Genomic DNA, 5906 nt, shown 5'->3' on the forward strand with positions numbered 1-5906 from the left:
TTGCCTTAGCTATGTCCATCTCTCTGAACGTTATTTGTGAAATATCCAAAGCAAACTTAAAATACCAGTGCGTTAGCAACTGCAAGAATTAAAAATTTTCATTGACATATAATCTGCAACATTATCTGTATTCTCTATTTCCTATAAGCTAGTACCGCACACACAATTTTTTTTGCCTCGTAATAAATTGTAGCTAGTAATTTCAGTGTGTATTAGTAATCAGCATGGTCCGCACTTGGAATTCTTGATTAGTAATCTGCCGCTATTCTCCCTTTCTTCCGCATCTTGAAGCCGTGTGTGTCCTTCTCCAGCCCATGAAATCGGCTGTCTGCACTTTGTTTGAATCTCATATGATTAGTAATCTGCTAGCGTAGCCACTGACCAACACAGATGAGGCGGGAGCACCAATCGATAATCGTGAGGCGATAGCGAGAGCATCGATAATACAGATGATTAGGACCCCACCCAACCCTGCATCCCCCTCTACACTTAACCTCAATCACGACACGGCAGCAGCCTGCCTCTGCTTGCCACCGCTGCTGCTGCTGCTTGCCATTGCAGCATTGCTCCCTGCCGCGTATTTTCCAATTGAAGAGCAGAAAATATTCAATTGGAGAGCAGAAAATATCTTGAGTGATGCTTTATTGAATCTTTGCTACGCTCTGAACCTTCCAACAAGTCATGGTTACAATGGAGGAACCCCCGTCGCATTGAGCGAGATGGAATTCGAAGAAACAATTGAGTGCTGCCAACAATTTAAGTGTTCACTATCCAGATGCGTGCATCAGTAACAAAACTTGTCTTGCTGAATTACTCCAAAATGCAACAAGAAGACCATCCTGAATGCGCAAACTGGAGGACATTTCCATTGCAACATCTCTGGTTCTGCTCCTCTATGTACAAAACAGCACACAATTTGTGCTCTACGTACAAATCCTCTTTATCTCTCAACTGATATATAGAAAACATCAAACGGAAGCAAACATCTGCGGCTCCCCAACATCCAATTGTCATATTCCCCACCGCGTGATGCAGTCATCACCTGGCGATCGCATCCGCGTGGTTATCCTGGGATCTCCAGCTTGTGCTCCGGCTCCTCGGACCACGGGTGAAAACCGAGCTCCACTCCGACCTCAAGGATGGGTGTGTCCAAAGCAAGCAAACATGTTGTCGAAGACGCATCTGCTGACTCTCCTCTGTGACGAACGGCTCCCTCTCGATGACCATGAGATCTTCCTCGGTGCAACACCATTGTTGAAACCCCCATCCACCTCAGTGTAGACAACTGGGAGGGGAGCTCCCTCTCGTCGGGGCCCTCCTGCCACCTGCGAACCTCCTAACAACAAAGCCTCCACCAGGGAGCCACCAAATCGTCAACCCAACCGTCGTCTCCTCCTCACTACCAGCCTCAGCCCCGGTGTTGCTGCCCTGGTCGTCGGTGGCACCGAGGTCACTGACCGGAGCAGGCCGCACCACATCTGTGGGCAGCTTGTGCCGGCACACGGGACACGAGTTACGCAACGCGAGCAACGACAGGATGCACTCCTGGTGGTACATGTCATGTGGTTGCAGGGCATCTCCCTAGCCTAGTCGCCCAGCTCGAAGGCCTCCTTGCAGACGACGCAGTGGGAGTCGGTGCCGACGTGGCAAGGGCACGCGGCGACGACGACGGTGGGCATGGGCTCGACGGCGCCAAAGCCGCCGGCCTCGATCTGGGCGAGCTGCTTGAGGAACCGCTCGAATCCGGACCCCATGAGGAAGTCAAACATGGTCTCGGGCAGCGGGCGGAAGCCGGATCCGGCGCCGTCGTCGTAGAAGAGCTCGAAGCTGCTGGTGGCGCCGGGGGCCTCGTCGCAGGGTCACCCGAGGCGCCACGCCGGCTGCGGCGGGGCACGACCTCGTTGACCACGTGGGGGCGGAGGGCGCGACGGCCCGGCGCGGCCATCTTCTCCAGGAAGCCGCCGTCACAGCCGGGGTGGCAGGGAAGCTCGGGTCCTGGGAGCCGTCTTGGTCTCGCTGCTGCCATTGACCTCGTCCTCTCTCTCTCTCTCTCTCTCTCTCTCTCTCTCTCTCTCTCTCTCTCTCTCTCTCTCTCTCTCTCTCATCTACTCCGTCTCGCCCGACGCCATCGACCTCGTTCTCTCTTTCTGGTGGTCGTCAGCGCCGTCGGTGACGGCTGGCAGCATGGAGCTCGTCGCCCCCGTCCATGCATCTCAACTTCTGGTCCAGGCAGCGTGCGTATCCTTCAAGCAGCAGCATGCCATATAGATGCATGTCCTCCGCATAGTGCATGCACTCTTGAAATTAGTTGTCTCCTTCATCACGTGGAGGGCCTTTCCTTGTTATCCTTCTCTTCTTAATTCCTGAGATGCTTCCATGTTACCCAAGAATTTTAAAAAGGCATAGATGTGGAGACATTTTGTTGCTGTTTCCTGGAGCCGTCAGACGATGGTGAGTGCTATGGATGTCAACATGGGAAGGCGAAGGCTCGGCATCCAACTAGAGGTGACTATGAGAGAGGAACACCTGATCATGTTTGGCTTTCCGATGGTGACTGTGAAATTAGTGATGATGATATGGTGGACTTCTAAACTTGTGTAACATTGCATTTTCAATTTGTGTACTGAAACACCATACTTGATGCGTGAGTAGGCATTAACCTTTTACCACTTGTACTAAGGTTAATTCATCTCAATGAGAGTACAATGACATGTTCCCATTTTCATTTCAAAGCCGTACAATGGCATGTTTATATGGAACTCAAGTCACTCGAAAGGGTTACTTCCTCTGATCCATATTACTTGTCGCTGACTTAGTACAAGTTGTACTAAGTCAGCAACAAGTAATATGGATTGGAGGAAGTATTTTCTTTTTGAGATGCAACAACTTGTCTGAGCAAAGCTAGGGATTACCATGGGTTCGAGCTTGAATTGCACTGATACTGACATAGCTTCTCCCTGAGAACATAAATGTAGGAAGACACTGAGGAAACTTTTCGTTATTAGAACTGATAAACAAGTGGCAGCATTGTCGCATCCAGCAGTTGGCTGCCTTGCTGGCCTGTAGGATCCGAGGGTGTTGAATAGTTTGAGGCTCCAAGGATGAGTACAGAATCACCAAACAAAGCTAAATGCGTCAACTTGCGAATACTCACCCTGTGAGGACAAAGTTGAGACACTTATTTTGAGACGGAGGGAGTATTTCGAAAGGTTTGACCAAGTATCATTAATAGGCTAGTCAACATCAACCCTCTATCCCAAAATAAGTGTCAACTTTGTACTGATTTTAGTACAAAGTTGTAGTATTAAACTTGAGACACTTGTTTTGGTTTAGGTTTTGGGACTGAGGGAGTAGCTCGGAAGGTTTGAGTAAATATCGTTAAGAGGCTCTGAACATCTCTGGAACACCTACCCAGATGGAGCAAATTGCTTTGGCGGCTCCGAGTGGAAGAGCAAATTGCGGAGTGGAAGTGTGTGGGAGCTAGTAGCTCCGACTAGTTGCAACACATATATCTGGTTGCAACATTATCTTTGAGCGCACAGAGAAAGAAACTCAGCTCAGCAACCTCTCTCCTTTGTTGATCATTAAAATGAAAAGTCTAATTTCTTGGCTAGGCCAACATTTGTCTTCATGGAATGTGGAGGGGTCACGAATCAACTTCCTTTGTGAAAGTGCATGTAGCTAATTTTATTTCGGTGTGACGACAATATAGTTATCGGTTGCTAAAAGTTTATCTTAGGATATTGGTTCCAGAAGATCATGTTGAAGTTGTCTGACCCCCTCCCACCATTGAGTAGTTAAACGCCGCTAGGCTACCTGCCCATATGAGGCACTTGTGTGCGGTAAGCTTTCTAGATAGTTAGAATTTTTTTTACAATGGTATGATTTTTACGCTGGCAATCAGATCATCATCAAAACCCCATCCTCTTTTAGTAGTATTGGCTTTCCTATGGACTCGATGTGATCTTGGATCACTTAACCAAAAAATGTAGAGTCTTGAGCTTTTGCCAATCCATGTCCTTAGCATTTTGAGGGGTCCATAATTACCAGTCCTTGCCATGCCAAACATTGGACTTCCTGAAATCTTTAACTTGAATGGATGTTAGTTCAATGAGATATATGTTGTTATGAATTACTAAAACCACCCGGGGATTAGTTGCACTTTCAATCTCCCATTTTTTGATAATTGATGACAACATATAAATCAAAGCTTCGACAAATGATTAAATGAATGAAATACATCGTCACTTTGAGAAGTATGTGATAAGTAAGAGTCCTCTCTAAATTTGTGCATTATTAAAAATTTGTGTTTGAATGCAAATGCACAATCGATTAGGAACATGGGTCACTCTTGCATGTCACATACAACTTGGTGAGCGCACAAAATGATATGATTGGAATAGTAAGCATGCATCACCAAAAGCACAAGTGTATGATCATACAAAGATAATGATAAGCATTGTGCATAACATGAAGCATAGTATCTCGCAAACATTACGAACAAAGTAGCATAGACCAAGTAGCAGCAAAAACTCAAAGAAATCAAACGGGAAAAAGAAAGAATCTCTCTCTCAGCCTAATGATCTATACAAATTCTCCCCCTTTGACAACGAGTACCAAAAAGCTCGAATATGATAGAACTATGTGTAAGTGCATCTAGTGCCACCCCTAGTTGGTTTTGGAGTATTGATGACAAACATGGTTGAGGGACTAATGTGTTTGTGAGTTTCAAAAGATAACACATGTAGAAGTCCCCATTGATTCAGTTTACCCATCGAAGATGCCCCTTAAAAATGTATGAAGACATTGAAGACAATGGTGGTTCGCGAAGACATTCACGTCGAAGATAATGACATGTGAAGACATTCACTTGAAGACAATGGATTGCGAAGACGTAGTTTCTTTCGTAGTTTCTCTCTCTCTCTCTCTCTCTCTCTCGGCCTAATGATCTATACAAATTCTCCCCCTTTGGCAACAAGTACCAAAAAGCTAGAATAGGATAGAACTATGTGTAAGCGCATCTAGTGCCATCCACTGGTACACGTCGGTGCTATACAAACGGTTTTTAACCCATTTCCGCGACGACATTTGGAGCCGTCGCCAAGTGAGTGTGGGAAATAGGGGGGGGTCCTTCCCACATGGATAGGCCCTCCTGCCACACATGCCACAGTTAACCAAGGCCCTCCTGCCACACATGCTGTGATCGGGCGAGGCATCGAAACCCAATCATTTTTGTTTGTATGTACATCCCACACGGTGAATCCCAGAAAAATATTTCCGTTCGTATGTATATCACACATAGTCAATCCAAGGAATACATTTCCATTCTTATGTACATCCCACACAGTCAATCCAGGGAAAAAGTTTCCGTTCGTCTGTACATCCCACACAGTTTTATGTATAGACTCATGTGTGAAAGGTGTAACTATCACACACGCTCTGCCTTGGTTAACTGTTTGCTTTTATCAACTACATCACACACGATTTGATGAAAAAAACTATGTGGCATTGGGCTATCCATCACAAGCGCTTTTACTGCTAGAACCATTTGCAAAGTTTCATGACCCATTTAGCAGGTTTATTAGTTTACAATTAATAATTCCAGTATTACGCAAATTCACATTTCATATCGAATAGTTGTTTACCATTCATAAATATATTTTAACATCACAGTACGATAGCTACCTGAAAACAGCACAATACAACATATAGCTAGTTCAACTTCATAAGAACAATATTAGAATAACATATACATTTCCCTAATCGAGATCATCTAGGAACGTCTTATCCACCCCTGCTTTCAGTTCAGTAAGAACCTGTTTTGCATTGTCCAACTGGGAAAGTGCCTCCTCCTTCGCCAACACCATCTTAGCAAAGTCTGATTTAAAAAATCTGAGCTCATTCTC

At 45.7% G+C, this 5906-nt stretch overlaps 1 pseudogene; it reads right to left on the bottom strand.

The window, feature by feature from the left end:
- Nucleotides 1-1038: 1038 nt before the first annotated feature.
- On the bottom strand, nt 1039-2026 carry LOC123056857 (probable E3 ubiquitin-protein ligase RHC2A; annotated as a pseudogene).
- Between the last annotated feature and the right edge of the window lie 3880 nt (nt 2027-5906).

Source organism: Triticum aestivum, chromosome 3A, assembly GCF_018294505.1.
Source record: "Triticum aestivum cultivar Chinese Spring chromosome 3A, IWGSC CS RefSeq v2.1, whole genome shotgun sequence".
Lineage (NCBI taxonomy): Eukaryota > Viridiplantae > Streptophyta > Magnoliopsida > Poales > Poaceae > Triticum > Triticum aestivum.